This window comes from Equus quagga, chromosome 6, assembly GCF_021613505.1.
Source record: "Equus quagga isolate Etosha38 chromosome 6, UCLA_HA_Equagga_1.0, whole genome shotgun sequence".
Taxonomy (NCBI): Eukaryota; Metazoa; Chordata; class Mammalia; order Perissodactyla; family Equidae; genus Equus; species Equus quagga.
The window spans coordinates 63877562-63894283 of NC_060272.1; the positions used below are offsets into that span (position 1 = coordinate 63877562).

General features: G+C 44.9%; 1 long non-coding RNA gene across 4 annotated transcripts in view; it reads right to left on the reverse strand.

Moving 5' to 3' along the window:
- LOC124240637 (uncharacterized) overlaps positions 1-16722 on the reverse strand; it is a 61117-nt gene that overhangs the window by 21667 nt on the left and 22728 nt on the right. For 2 of the 4 annotated variants that reach the window (XR_006888968.1, XR_006888966.1), the window contains exon 6: positions 8141-8218. This is a non-coding gene — a long non-coding RNA (uncharacterized LOC124240637). Of the gene's footprint in view, positions 1-2260; positions 2396-8140; positions 8219-15904; positions 16439-16722 lie in introns of those variants that run through there. The other 2 variants (XR_006888967.1, XR_006888969.1) reach the window with 2 other exon arrangements.

Here is a 16722-nt window from a genome sequence, read left to right on the forward strand (position 1 = left end):
CAGGGATTTTATTGCTTTTCTTAGTTAATATTCACTGTTAAAATTCAGGCCTGAACCCTGTACAAACAGCCCAGGAGATTCTGGTGCTCAACTGCACAGAAGAAATTCAGAGGATAATAATCACATTTACATATGGAGTCCCTTTCAACCCAAGAACAAGTATAAACCTAATAGAAAATAAGAAAATGTGTCATCATTTCCCCACAGGTGTTATTAGGAAAGTCTGAAATACTGCCCAAGTGGCCCCTACCTTGCAGGGGGCTTGGAAAGAAATTGATCTCAGGCAGGCCTGCGAGGCTTGAAGAATACTGCTTATGTGCACTTAAAGTTTATGGAGATTTTTATGAAGGGCTCTCATTAAATATTCGAAATAAATATATGCTCGACAAATAAGTACAACAATAAATTAAGGGTGAGAATTTAAATTACTGTCAAAGACGTGTTGGAACTCTGTTTGAGTCCATAGAGCTTTCTTGAATATATTTCGTTCCCCACCATTGCCAAAGTCCGAGATTGGACTTGGGATGCACGAGGTCAGAAAGACTGTTAAATTCATTTTCTACACTTTTATGAAGAAAAAGTCCCACGTCTCCTGGGATCCCCCTCAGATCGGCATCCCAGGCAAGCGCCTGCCCAATGACTTCTCCACCTGGGTTCCATGGTAGGAAACCAAAACCAGGGACCACAGCCAAGCTGGAAACAGGATCCAGGTTTCTGGGTTCCAGCGTCCATGCCCAGCCTGTGAGTCAGCCTGTCAACAACATTGACAAGGTGCGCACAGGGTTCTGCGAGGCCCAGGGAAAGTGGCACAGGAAGGAGGACACCCAGTCCTTGCTGCCCTGGGTGAACATCACGCCAGCGCCTCGTGGGTGGGAGGTGGGGTGTTGGAGGTGTGTGCACCATAAGCTTTGCCAGCACTGCAGACAGAGCCCACAGCTAAGACCCACGTGGAAGCTCCCCAAGATGAATAGGATAACTTTGGTTGTGAAGACACAAACTCTGGTTGCATCTTACCTCCCTTTTCAGTGTAAAAGTCTTTTTAAGATTCCTATTGTATAAGAATTAATAGGAAAAGAATTTTGTTCCTATTATGGCATTGTGTTATAATAATGGAATGCTCTCCCCGCCCAATCTGGCTTACTGTCCCTGAGATATTGCCAGCAATTATTCGGTTCCTCAGCATGTGAGTGTCGCTGTGGGGACAGCCTCCCGAGCCTGACAGAAAGAGACAGTGAATGCTTCAGGCTGGAAGGAAGGGCATTGTTGGCCCCCAGGCCCCCGCCCCTCTATACCCACCACAGACACGCGACACACACATCTCCCCCCGGCAATTCTACTCCTTTCTGAGAGCTCACGGGGATCCTCACGGGCGGTTTAATACTTCCACAACTGCAGCTGTCGGAACCGCTCATTGTCTTTGATGCCACACACAATGGGCTCCAGAAGAGGGAAACAACACACTCCTTAAACAGTGTTCCGCACGCTGTTTGAAAATCCAGACTCCAGGGTAAAGGGTTTTCCTTGACAAACCAGAACAGGGTGCTGGTTCCGGCACTTTTACTTTGCTTGGTAACTGCAGCTTGTTTCCCTGAGCATTTGACAAAGATTCTCCAGAATTTACTGAGTCAGAGAGAAGTTCTGAACGACCAAGGGAAAATAAGATTTGTTTTTAAGTCATCAAGTGTCTGAAGGATTCTTAAGGAGGAAATGGTGACAGGTTCTTTCCCATCTCCACCGGAACAGAGTAAGAAATGAACGTCAGCTGCAGCATGCGGGCTTTGAGCTAGACATGAGAAAAGTTTTCCAGACTGAGGAATGTGCAGCGCCGGAATCTATCACTGAAAGAGGATGCTGAAACGCTGTGGAAGAGTGCATGTGCTTGGCTCTAACGCGTGAGGAGGAGCAGAGCCCTTAGGTTCTAGGAAGCCCCTGGCTGGCAAGGTGGTGATGACAGTGTTTTATTTTGTTTTGAACTTCCTAGTTGTTAGGCTCCCGTCATTACATCTTTTCCTCAGATCGGTTCCCTCAGAATCACCCTATTTGGAGGAAGAGCATTGCTTTTCGTTTCCTCTTGACCAATTCCAGTCTCCCCAGGCTGTTTCTGAACTGTACTTAGGAAATGCCTCCCAGAGCCGCCTCTTCCTTTCCTGCCCGTGGTGCAGAAACGCAAGTTCCGAGTGTTGAACAATGGCCACCGAAGGTGTGTCTGGTTGAGTTAGTTTTGCTATTCTTTTCCTTTTTCTTAATAGAATTCATTCAATTACATGTATGTTTTCAGCGCCAGGCCCATCCGCCTCCACACGAGGGTGATGTCAGCAAACCCAGGGAGCTCTCAGAGCCAAGATGGCCTCAGACCCAGGAGGAAGTAGTTATGGATCTCCGTGGCTGAAGTGTTCTGTGTCCACAGGAGGTGCGAGAGGAAGAAGAATGCACAGAAGGCGTGAAATCAGGAGTGGCTGCACTGAGGCTAAAGGCTGCTAGCCAGCCATAGCAAGTCAGGGATATCGACCTCTGGAAAGCAAAATTGGTGGAAAATGGCTACCCACTTTCCGAGGTACTTTGGGGGCACAAGTGGAATAAAAATCAGTCATCATTGCTCTGCCTAGAGCGAAACCAAATGAAAAGAAGGCAAATCATATTTCCTTGGATGGTACCCCTGGCCTGACCCATCCATCCATACCTCTTCTGTCAGGTATTTGTGGCCAAGCACCAGCACCCAGCTTTCTCAATATTCACCCACGGAATCCCAAAACTCAGCCCCAGCGCAATCTACTCTACGGAACTTGAACGCTCAAAACCATCCTGGGCATCTCCTGACTTCTTCCCTCAGCAACTTCACTCCTTTCTTCCCTGTTGTCAGTGATCACCACCAAAGTGTCTACAACTGCTCAGATGTAGACAAACTAACCTCAAAGTGCTCACACATACTCCTTCCTTTATGGGTGAAGTTCTACAGTAATTCAGTTAAATTAACAAACAGAAAATATTTAATTAACAATTAACAAATAGAAATTCGATAAATGTAAACCTTTAAGTTTTCATATACATGTTGTATCTGCCTGGCTTTTATATCACTGACACAGTGTTACATACAATAGAGGAAGGAATTTTTTAGATTAGTATAGTTATCCAAATTACTAACTGGTAGTGTTGAATTAGGTACACTGCAAAAGAAATAGAAAGCAAGTGTATATGCTTTTAGTTTTGAAAATATTCAAACTTAACATTTAAGATTATATTTCAAGATGTGCCTACACCTGACCATAACAGTGATGTCGCAGGGTGACAGCTTCTCTGAGACTCAGGTGTCCATCGGGTCTCTCATCTAGCCATAGGCCCTCACAGCGGTCAATATGGTACCTACAAGTCAAGAGAGAGCATGAACAAAGGCATTCCTGGCTTATTCTCATGCACTCCAGCTGAAGACTCTAAGTGCATCCAGGATGCCCTCTGATGCTCAGAAGGAGTAGACTTCGGCCCAGACATCCAACTTAACACCAGCCTGCATCAGCCACTCCTTCAGGATGGACCATCCAATGAGACATTTGATGCACTTCAGTCAAATGCCCCAAACTCAAGGCAACATAAGCTAAAAGAAATAAGTCACAGATGGTGGACTCCCTTAGCCTAGAACCAGTGTCTTACTCAACAAAGTCTCTTCGTGGCCTGATAAAATTAATGTTTCATGGTACTTAATAAATACTAGCCGCTGAATTCATGAGCAAATAAATTTTTCCACACCTCAAACATCAGAAAACCACCAGGGAATTCCAAGAAGGTGAGAAGAAATAAGGGGTGATGTGTTCATGTTGCTGGTAAGAAGAGAACTTTGTAGGAGGGTGGATAAGTAGGATGTGGTCCCAAAGATTTGGAGTACATGCAAGCAAAGAATTTGCTGTGAATCTGTCTGTATTGTCCAGTACCTGTCTTGCCAGATGTGCAGATAGAGAGACTGACCCACCACTGCCTAGAATAAGGAGACCAGGACAGGAAGGATACACACTGACACAGAGTAAAATTCCATGGGTGGGCAGGCCACTGTCTGTAACCTCCTCCCACTCCCTTCTCCTCATAATTGTACTCCTTTGGGATAAAGGGAATTCTTTTGGGTCTAAGAGTATAGGCTGAGTTCTGTGCTTTTCTATGGGGAAGGAGAGCATGCACATACCCCATAAAACCATGCATGTGTCTGTGGATACCTGCTTGGCCCCCCACAGCACCTGTGAGAGAGACCTAGACTAATGAGCATTATTAGAAGTATTACTGGTGGTATTATTATCAGTCCAGTGCCCCGCACTCTGTGGTGAGCCTAGTAATTGAATTGAATGATGACCATAAAGAAAGGCTCGGTTCCATATGACAGATGGAAAAGAAAAACGTAGATAGATGCAGAAAGAGTAAAAGAAAGGCTTGGTTAGATTTATAGACCTCTGCCAGTGTTAATAAGAAATTGATGGTGTGCCATTGGATGCTATACTGAGGGCATACTAAATACATACTAAATACACACAGACTTTGTTTCTAGCAACTTTGTTTTAAAAGCAAATGAGTATAATTGGAACAATTGCAATATCCACAGAAATTTAAAAGTGCATTGAAATGTATATAATTATAAAAAAGATGTTTAAAAATGCCCATGGGCATTACCCGAGTGCCCAGAACCCTTTCTCATTTGAAAGGTAATAACAACGTCCTCACCAATTGATATTTCTATGCTGCTAGGGTGGGTGGGCAAGACTGGAGGAGCAGCCAGGGTACATATTTGCTTCAACCAACATAGAGAGACAGCATTTATAAGGGACAGAATGTGAGGGGAATGGGACAGGATGAGGAAAGAGCACAAACAGGATCCTGTCTCAGTGGACCGTCTGAGGTTTACCGCCATCCCATGGGCTGAATCCCCAGCAAGCTGATAACCATGAGCCCTTAATGCGTTTGCCGCCTCTGACTTGTGTCAGCCCAGCATGCAGTCATCTAAATGATACCACAACAATGCTAGAGCACACATTAAGCACTTATTGTAATAGCTGGACTGCTGAGCAGGAGACATGGAAGGCGACAGAGCAGGAAAAATTAAAGGTGCCTTCAACAGCATGTGCGCACTCCTGCCAAGCCACAGTGTGGGCTCCAATGGTCTGTGGAGTGATTACAGCAGGCAATCAATGTACCTAAGGTTGCTGGTGGGATCTCTCTATTTTTAGGTTAAAAAACATGAACCCAAGAGTGACCCTAATGTAAACGATGGACTTTAGGCGATAGTGAGGTGTCAAGGTAGGGTCATCGATTGTAACAAATAAACCACGCTGGTGGGGGATGTTGATGGTGGAGGAGGCTGGGCATGTTGCCGGGAGGGGCTATGTGGGAAATCTCTGTACCTTCTACTCCATTTGACTGTCAACCTAAAACTGCTCTAAAAAATAAAATCTACTTATAAATAAATAAAGCGAGAGGGGGGCCAGGATGTATTAGAGTCTCTGCAGCAAATACAGTGATCTCCCGTATCAATCAGCCTCATCCAGTGAAGGGAAGAAAGGACGTGGTGTCAGAAGTCTGGATATAACTTGGGCTCAAACCATTTCAACCCCCGCTCCAAAGACAGTGACTCCGAAATTTTTCCTATTAACGTATTTCCAGGTTTCACAATCTTATATTTCCAGCCATCAAACATCTTGAAAGAGTAGTTGACTTTTTCTTTATTGTCATGCCTCTAGGTCTTTACCCCTCTGTATTGGTTTCCTATTGCTGCTGTGACAAATTACTGACACACTTAGCATCTAAAACAACACCAATTAGTTACCCTACGGTCTCGCAGGTCAGTAGTCTGGTCCAGGTCTCAGTGGGCAGGTGTGTGCCATGCTGGAGGCTCTAGAAGAGAATCCATTCCCTACTCATTCAGGTTGTTGGCAGAATTCCTTGCAGTTGTAGCGCTGATGTCCTCATTTTCTTCGGGGCTGTAAACTAAGAACAGTTCCCAGCTTCTAGAGGTCACCACATTCCTTGACTCACGGCCCCTTCCTCTGTCTTCAAAGCCAGCAGTAGTGGGTCGAGTAGTCATGCCGTCTTTCTGACCCACTCTTCCTGCTTCCTCTTTTACTTACAAGGACTCATGGGATTAGATTGGGCCCATCTGGATATTCTCCCCAACTCAGGGTTCGTACCTTAGTCACAACTGCAAAGTCTCTTTGCCTTGTAACATAACGTATTCACAGGTTTAGGGATTATGATAGGTATATCTTTGGGGGGCTATTTTTCTGCCTACCAGACTCTCCTTAACCTATTAGCATATGGCCCTGCATCCACAACGCTTCTGGAACTACTTCTGCTGAAGTCGTCTTAAACACTTACGTGCTAAATCCATCCTCATCCTTACACGATGATTCTGCAGTGTTTAACGTTGACATGACCTATTTCTGGAAGCACCTGACTTCTACTCGCTCTAATGCTGCCTGCTGTTCTCCTCCTACCTCTTGGGCCGTCTCTTCTCGAATCCTTCATCCATTTCTCTGCTTCTTTCTCTGAGTAGTGTGGCTTCACCTATACATGTCAGGTCTGCATCCAGCTCTCCTGGACGTTGAGTCTGAATCATAACCACCTTCTGAGCTGCTCTGCTTGGGCGACCTATAGGTTCCTTTCTATCCCAAACCTGACCACTTTCTCTTCCTGCATTATATACCTCATCATGGCAGCACCAAACCTCACTCTTCGATGACTGATTCTTAGAAGTCGTTCTCTCCTCCTCCTATCCCTCTGCCTCACACCCCTCAGCATGCTTGATCATCAGACCCTGTCTGACTTACCTCCTGAGTCTCTCTTGAGTCCACCCTATCCTCTCTATGAGCTAACGTCTATTGCCAATCTTCCTCTCTCTTTCTTTTTCTTCCTCCCCAAAGTCCCAGTACATAGCTGTATATTCTAGTTGTAAGTCCTTCTAGTTCTGTGTGAGCCACGCCACAGCATGGCTACCGACAGATGAGTGGTGTGGTTCTGCGCTTGGGAGCCAAACCTAGGCTGCCAAAGTGGAGCACACCAAACTTTTAACCACTAGGCCATCAGGGCTGGCTCAGTCCCTAGATTATAGCAGCCTCCCATCCTTGCATCCTGTCCTACCCACTCCCAGCCATTCTTTACATTGTCACTGGACACAGAGATTCTCTCGTCACCACTCTGTTTAAAAACATTAGTTGTACCCATTGCCTAACAGCATCAAATCTAGCCCACAGTACACACACAAACACACACACACACACACACACACACACCCTACCCCACCCCTAGCCTCAAACTGGCTGCCAGGCTCATCACCTGCCCTCTCCCACTTGCTGTTCATATTCACAGAGTGGGCTGCAGACCAGCAGCATCAGCATCGCCTGGGGGCACGATAGACATACAGGACCCCAGGAGCCACCCCAAATCCACTTAACCAGAATCTGCACCTTAGTAAGATTCTCATTCAAATTCTATGCACATTAAAGTTGGAGACAGGTTGCTCTAGAGCTGAGCTCTCTAGCATAGAACATGTGAGATAAGCTTTTGAAAATGAAAACATCTTTTAGAAATTATATACATTTTTATGTGTAATCTCCTCCATTCTAATTTGGATTTTTTGCATTTATTTATGATTCACTGTACATTTTAACAAATCATTCCAACCTTTCATGTGCTTGTGGTTTTGCCTATACTGTTTCCTCTGCCTGGAATAATTCTCCCTCTCTCCACTGACAGAAACTAGTTTCTTCACCCTCCAGCATCACCTCCTCCAAGAAGCCTTCCCCATCCCTTCAAACAGGTCATCATTCCCACCTCCCCACTCTTATAGATGTTCTTATTACATTGTTTTTATTTGCATGTTCATCTTCCCCATTAGCTTGTGGGCTCCTCAAGGATGAGAACCATGTCATCTCTATACATGTGTCCCCAGTGCATAGCACAGTGATACTTTTTTAGCTAAACAAATGAATATCTAACTGGAAAAATTATGCTATATTTTAAATACTCATCTATTTATCATGTGTCTGTTCAAAACAAAAGAGAATTGCTTTCTAATCTATTTCCTCAAATTCCATGTTCTGGCTGATTTCTAGTTGACATCATACCAGTTGTACAGAGAGCTCAAAGTAAACCAGATTTGGTCCTCACTCACCTGTAACCAGTTCAGAGCATTTCACATCTGCTCCCCGTCTTCTTTGGGCTCTGTGTCTGTTTCGTGTGGATATATACACTACAAGAGAGAGAGACCAACAGATGTCTGGAAGCAAATGTTTAGCATCTTTTGCTTTGTACAGACTTTGAGCTAAATACACACTTCAAGACCATGCTCACACCAACACTGTAACCCAAAAGAGCAAAGCCCTCCTTTCAAAGGAAATCATTTTGTTTTTCCATCTGCTCCAGGATAACATGGCTGATTCTGACCCTAACTGCTAAGCTACTAACGTGTATTAAGCTCATTAGCGGTGTAGTCTGACATTTTGAAGCAAAATGACAGCTAATAAATTTTTTAGATAGGCATATTTCTCTAAATCATTTACAGCAAAATTTGGTATATTCAAAGAGGTCAAAGAAACACATTATTGGACTTAATCCATTTTTTCGTATGTAAACTTGTGCCCTATCTACCACACAGGGTTACTTTAAAGGTCTAATGAAATAATGCATATAAAAAAATTAGACACTTTAAAACACTATACAAATGTATGTAATTATCATTTATAGCATTAATAGTTTTTTTAACGACTATGAGATTTCCCTTCTTTAAGGAAGCAATTGCAAACCTTCTACTCTTTCTCAAGTTTTTTTTTCCTGTCTTTCTGTTATTCTTCTCACCCTCTTCCTTAATTTGAGGGGATACACACATCCCCTAAAATAGTAACTCCATCATGTGCACCAGGCAAGTGCTTACAGAATACATGTATGCACTTCATTTTTTCAGTTTAATCACGATTTGAATAAGTTATACCCTTTTTTCTCCCTGAAATTTCGTGTATCTGGCACTCTATAGAATTAGTCTTAAAGCTGAAAAGGTGGCATCGTTTCCTGTTGTTCTAAGACCCCTTGCCTACTGTATTATATTATCTGCTTCTAACAAGATCCTTGTCCACTTGTCCAGGTGGCGAGGACAGGCAGGCAGAGCTACAAAAAGGACAGGAAATAATAGGAAAGATGGAGACTTAGAGTTTTAGTTCTTGCTTGGCCTTGCTCATATCTATTTCATAGCTATCTTCTTTCTACTATTCAATGCAGTAAAATGTGTGGAAGAGCCACGCAAAACTGAATTCAGCAAAGTTTTTACACTACCTACACATTGCTACGCTGTATGAGGTTCGATTAACTAAAATATAGAAATATTTTACACATATATGTAAATAACTAAAAAATAATGGAATCATTAACACAGAAATTAACATGAGACAGAAGAATGAGCCATAATGGAGTTAACATACATGAACGAGTAGGACAGCAGAGAGGGGGATTAATTTAGGCTTAGAGAATCAAGAAAGCCTTCTCAGAGTAGGCGGTCCTTGACCAGGGCCCTAAAGGAGCCAAGAATTGGGTAGGCAGAGATGAGCAGGGATTCCCACGAGAAGGAACAGCAGAGTGAGGGCAGGCATGGGTGTGGCAAAGAGCAATTATCTGCACAGAGGAGTGAATTATAGCCTGCTGCGCAGTGGGTCTGCTATACATGGCAAACAGGCTTTGTTAGGAATGGAAAATGAGTAACTCCTTATGTTTATTTCGCTATCTTCATTTTTATTGAGTCAGGTTAACTTATATATAATTTACATACAACAGAATTTTCCCTAATGTCCTTATTTTAACATCTAGCATAGGGTCCGACGTGTAGCAGAAAGCCTTGCACAAGGCAGATAGTCAACAGCTATTGGATGGGGGGTGAATGGTCTGCCATCAACGTGTTATTATTTGACTTATCAACCATCTTCTGTTTCCACAGGACTTCTTTGTAAGCCACTGAGTTCACATGCTAGATAATATTCATGTCTATCTTGATCGTTGTCTGACTTTGAAAGGTCCCTTGACTTCACCAACTTTCCACTTATTCATTCAGAAATTATTGCATAAATGTCAACTCTCTCCAGAGTCTCAGGGTCTTTGCTTTGAAAAGAGCCATAGGGAATCCTAAATAAAATGTGAGACAGGACGTCTGGTACTATTTCTCATTTTGTGATAAATAGACATTATTTTCTAGCTGATACTTTGTGAATGGAAAATTTGGGTTTTGTTGGGGGATATATTAGGCTGAGGAGAAAAGACAGTAGTTACGTTTTATTGCTTGAAATCCATTTTCACATTCATTCTCTCTACTTATACTCACACATGCAAAGCAAGTATGATTTGCCTAATTTGACAGATAAGGAAAAGGACTTGAGAGCAGAGTGAATTATTCAAGGTCACAGGCATGGGTGTAGAAGCAACAGACACCGGACTAAACTCAAGTTCTACTGCAGTGCTCTTTAAGAGCAATCGCAAGATACTTTTTAACTAAGGGGAAAGAGTTGGAATCACCTTTCAGACACTACCTTTGATCAATCTACATGTCAGGGTTTAGTTGCAGGAAACAGAAAATGCTCCAGGTATTTTAAACAGAAGGGGCTGTAGTACCTGGAATTCAGCACTTACAAAAGTGGTGGAAGGCTTAGAAGGATAGGCTCCAGGTTGGCTCTCCAGGAATGCCCCCGGTCCTACACTGCTGACCCGGCCCACGGGGGGAGCTGCTTCCTCTACCCCGAACCAGGAGGTGGAGAGTCAGCAGCTGCCACAGGAATGACTGAGCTCCAGAATATAGCCCCAGAGCTGTGGGTCTAGAAACTATCAACACACTGTTAAAATCACCTCTCTACTCACCTGAGGCTGGTGACTATACAATAGAATTTTGCTACAGGAAAGCACAGCATCTTTAAGACCTCACCCGTCAGCAATAGCAGCCAAAGCTGCAGAAATCTGACTTTTTGTCATATTTCCCCTTCTCGAATCTTGCTTGAGTGCATCTTAGTGGGTAAGCTGCATTACATCTATTACCTTAGCTGCAAGGGATTCTGGGATATATGTAGTTAGCTGCCAAGTGCCAATCTAGTATACCTATGGCAGGTAAATTCTGACACATTGGCAGTTTCCCAGGATGAATTAGAAATAGGATTCTTGGGTTGTGCTTTAGAGGCAGACATCAGAGGAGATCTTCATCCAGGTGCAATGTGTGGTTGCACAGGTTGTGCACTTCTCAGAATGGTGAAGGAGTGAATGCCTTATGTTGTGCACTATTCACAGAGACTGTAAATGGAATGGCCACCCCTGCAGCTGTCTGCACCAGCCTTCTCAGTGGCTATCTGCATCAGAACAGGGCTTGGTTGTGGCTTTGACACAGAGAGAAAGCCATGTAATGACTCCAGTAGGAAGTCACTTAGAAATGGAGGATCACCCAGGCTGCTGAGGCCATGGCTAATGGAGGAAGATCAAATAGAGGTCAAGACTGACTTGAGGGACAGAAAGCCACAGTACCTGCCCAGAGATGCAGCTCAGATATTTTCCCCAAGCTTTCCTAAGTAGACTTTAACATAAATACGCCAGAGAACGGACATATATATTAGGATCCAAGACAGTCAAAATCAATTATGCTATACTAAAAAAGTCCTTGAACTGACTTTGCAATACATAAAATTAAAAATGAAAACACTTTCTCTTTCTTTCTACCCATGCGTTACATACACACACACACATTCACACGCACTGCCAGACTCCTCTTTATTTTAATATTTTCATTATTCCTCATTTATTTGTCTTTCTGACTTTTCTCTCCAGCTAAACCCAGAATATTGCACTGGGTCCTGGCTTTCCCACTTTGTTGAAGACATTGAGGAATAAGCTATATCCAGAAGGGAGAAATTAAAAGAGGGATGGGTCTGGACTCAATGACATGAGACCACTGCCCTTGGAAGAGAAGCCAGGAATCCTCACATATCCAAAGTTCCATCATTACGGAAGAGGCATATAATTTGCTCTGTGTGGCTCCACAGGGAGGAACTTGGATAAATGACTTAAAGTTACCAAAACGGAGATTTAGGCTCAGTGTAACCCTTAGATCTGGCAAAAAATGCATTGAAGTACTTCCCTAGGTATCTCCTAGGGTATAATATCCCCCTCTAATCACATTTACCCTTTGGTCCCCTGTACCTGTTAAACAGACTGGTTGGATTATGCGCCATTCTCTCCCACTGTCTTGGAAGCCACTCCAGGACGCAGATCATACTCTTTCATTTCTGTATGCCCAACTCATCCCACAGTGCATGGCACATGATAGGCACTCAGTGCAACCTTGATGAAAGAATGAAGAGATTAACAAGACCAAGGGCCACAAATGTTGTCAGCAGAGAAGGACTGGCCCTCACGGACCACCCCAGATAAGTGGCTCAGAGCATCTGAGTTGGTGATGCTGAGAGGGCCTGATGCCTAAGCCATGGTTTTGCAGGAAGCTAGTCCAGCAAGTAAACAGGAAGAGAGAGATGCTCCCGGGGAGCTCAAAGCCTGGTATGAGCACAGGTTCCAGGTGGAAGCTGGTAGGAGATGAGGGCTATAGACAAGTTTGGGCACAGGTGCTGTCATGCTTTCTCAGCACCCATCAACAGCAGCAGAAAAGGCTATTTACTTTGGACAGGGGATAGTGACAAAATAGCTCCTACATATAGAGGGCCTTTTGTTTCCAGATCTTCAAACATTCTCTGCACATGATCTCACTCATCCTACCTCTTCCCTGGGAAGAAGCAGGCAGGTGGACGCCACCAGAGACACACCAACCAGCCTGTTTGGACAAGAACGTGCCGAATAGCTCCTCTCTGGCAAGCAGCCACCTTAACATCCAAGAAAGGACTGTCTCTCAACTCCAGTGACATCATGGGATGACTTGAAACCCTATCAGTCCCTTTTCCTTGATACTTGTGACTCACTGGTTAATATTGAAATATGTACCGCTAATCAGAAATCAGTGACCTGTGACTCAGTGCTGCACTGAATCCGTGAGGCCAAATGAGTCTGTCCAACAATAGTGTGTGTGTTTTTGATCCAAGCGCAAGGTGTTGAAATGAGCCCTGTCTCCTACACCCACTGCCCACCACCCCCACCCCCAGCCACCCCTCTTACTAGCTCCCAGAAGGCCCAGGACCATCATTCCAGTTTGACTGCTACTGAAGTGCATCATTTGCTAGTCAGCACTCGCCTGTCACCTTATTTATCACACCCCTGGAATGAAGCCGCCTGTCCCTGCCCTGGCTTCCGCCCCCTGCCGCTCCGGCTCACAGTGTGTGCCTCTCTATTTAGTGCCTCCCAGGCTTAGCTTGTAACGTCAACAGACACAGCTGTCCCACCTCCCATCCCTGTCTGCTTAATACCCCAGGGTCCAGCTTGCAACCCCCCATTCTTACAGTAGCAAGTCTAGCGGCCCTAGGCTGCATATTCATGGGCACAGACGAGAAAGTTTTCTCTGTTGATTCACAGGAAGAGTATTCATACCTTTGACTTCCTGTTTTTGATGAACCAAGTAAAAGAAAAAAGAAGTGCCTTTTTTAAAAAATATAATTGGCCCAAAATAGTAACATAAAAAAGCAAATGGAAACTGCACATCAGTTAAGGACCTGTCACTGTAGCTCATCTTCAAGGCAAGATACCAAGGACCACCATGACACATGGCTAATGCTGGAGCAGCCATGCTTCTTGGAACCCAAGATATGACCGTTTTTAGGAGAGGAAGTGAAGACGGGTGTCTTCAACTGAAACCCCAACGGACAAAATGTGTGCAAAGTGAGTCAGTGGGATGACAAATGGACCGTGAGCACTAAGGAGCTCCAACTCTCGTTCAGCAGATGGGTGATTTCTCCCGGCACCAACCTATCAACCTGATTGATTTGATCCAAAGGACTGGGGGAAGGACTGAGCTCACATTCAAAGGGGTCAGAGGATGGAAATGCAAAATGCAATCCCCAACCTCCTTAGGCTGAAACAGCTGCCATGTAGGCAGCATTGATTGCTTATGAAGGCAAGGAAATAGAGACCAGGGCAGTCTGTGTCCTACACTGTGAGTCTGCTGGGACAAACTGACCAGGGAGGCATAGGTAGAGGTGATAAGGCCCTGCTCAGCCACTGGGAAGCCTAAGGGAATCGATGTCCCACCGTACTTGTCCGTTCAAACTCTGGCTAAGAGATGTGATGGTGGCATCCAGACAAGCGAGCTGGCCCCTGAGTGCTTGCAGTATTGCTCCTTACAGAGCTCTGGTCACCCTCAGAAATGTCACGAATATTCAATTAATTGAGCCCAACACACAGGAGGTGTTCAGTAAATAATAGGCCCCTTCTCTCTAGAAAGACTTATAGCTCCTAAGAACATGGCCTTTTGCAGCTATATTCTGGCTCTGCTATTTATTAACTGAGGAGCCTTGTGCAAACTTCTTTAACAGCCTCAACCTCTTTCCTTACCTGCTTTATAGGTTTGTCGTGATAAAGTTACTTAATTCATGCAAGACAAAGCCCAGCCCATAGTAAGTGCTCAATAAATGGCAGCAAATATTTGTACTCCATGACTCTTCAGACTGGGTTCACGCTATGTTATTGCACCATTCATCTCCGTATTTTGTAGTTGGTTTGTATCTGCCTGTTTGCCCACACCCGCTGGCCTGTGCATTTCATGGGGCGAGAGCTATTTCTTGCTCATTTCTGTATTCCCAGCACGTAGCATGGGCCTTGGCACCTAGCAGGCGTTGAAGAAATGAACATCACTTAGCATGCTTGGCACCCAGAACGTTGTGTGCATAGCCAATGCACGACAGTGACAAGAAGCATGCCTTTCATTGCTGCCTGGCGCCAACTCTTTCTGTTTCCAGCTGCAGGCTGTTCTTTTTCTTAGCCTCAGTTTTATGAACCTGCAGAGAGTCACCTTCGACTGCAAATCTTGGGCCCGGAATTTCTCAGTGCATGGGATCCTGCCCTAGACGTTCCAAATCAGAGCTATGAGGGCGGCACCGTGGAAGCCGCAGGTTAATCCAGACCCCAGTGGATTTTGAAGGCCGTGGAAGATGGGGAAAGGGCCCCTGGGTTGGCCTGCATGCAGCAAGCAGAGATCAGCAAGCCACTGGCAGCCTCTGAAACAGAAAGGTGACGTTTCCTTTCCAACCCCTACAAGAAAAAGATTGTGATTCTCACACCTGCAAAATGAAGGGTGACACCACCTGATTGCAACAGATGACACCTGCATGGAGAGAGAATCACGTGGCCAGCAATGTCTTTCAACACAAGGGACCATAGCACTTCCTGTCTCTGATTCTGTTCGTTCTACCAAACCCACAACTCTCCAGGATCTAGGCCAGAGGGGAGATTCCTTTCCAGTCACTCAGGAAGGAAGAGGGACTCAGCATTCATGGTGGCCCTACTGTGTGACAGGCTCTATGCTGGGAAGCCAGCCTGAGAACGATCACACCACTTGAGATTAGTTAGATCTAAACTCTCACCCCTGGGGGTGGATTTTTTTTTCTGAGCACAAAGGTTGAAATAAAAACTTACCAGTTAACAGCTGCATTACAGGCTATGTTTCCACTAAAGCAAATGGGATTTACACCTGTCAACTAAGGCCGCATTCACGTAAAACACATCCTTAAATCAACCGAAGCCTCTTGCTCCACGTAGATGGATCGCCACAGCAACAGTGAGCAGAGATGCGCAGGGAATGGACAATGTGAATGTCCAAAGCGCTCATTAAGCTCTTAGCTGATTTTTATCAGAAAATGCTTTGGCCCATAGCATGGCATTGGAGAGAGCCTCTGACTCTGCAGACGCGCGGTAGGGGACTGACCACACATGCTTTTGTGCGGGCCAGCCTCTGGGGAAAGATGGCATAAAGCACCCACCCAGTTTGGAGAGACATCCGTCCATCGGAGCATCTGGACAACAGGTATCTCAGATCTGGGAGATGCCATATGGACTGTGGACAAAATGCCTACGTGAAACCTTTCATCTCAGCTTTCATTCAGGGCACAAACAGTGCAACCAAGAGTAGAGCAGCCAGGGCCAGAGGCAGCTCTGTGCCCACAACTCAGGCCTGAGCACTGCTCAGAGCTGCCTTTCTTAGGGGCACTCATGGTCCCAGACACTGTCCACCCTACGGAGGGGACCTATCACAGCCAAAAGGTCTGAGCTCTGCTTCTTCTCCCAGTGCAAGACTGGCAGAAGTGACATGAAGCAAGTGGCTATCTGGAAGGATCCAGCTGAATCCAGAGGGCCAGGTTGGGACAAGGGTGGGAGGTGGTCATTGAGAAGGGTAGGTTTGTCAATGGTCAGTTCTTCAAGGGTTGACACCCGAGTTAGGGAATTTCCCAGGCTCTCCTCTTCTCCTTCCCGTCAGCTCTTTTTTAAACAATGTACTGCCGTTATCACTTTCAACAAGGGGCTAGAAGAAGCAGAAAAATGAATCTTTTTGAGTCTCCACCAACTAACACTGAAAAAAGATTTGAAGGGGAAGATTAAAATGGCCAAATAAGATGTGGGTTTCATGAACCCGTGCTTCCTCTAATGGAAGCTTTCATGGAGGATGAAAACGGACTGTACAGTAGGATTCCCTTCTAATCCTTCCTCTAAGTGGCTCCTTGAGAAGTTTCCATGACATCACAGTTCTGGCTTTTCTTCTTCTTTCTTTTAATACTTACACATTGTTCCCAGGTTCTGCCTTTCGTT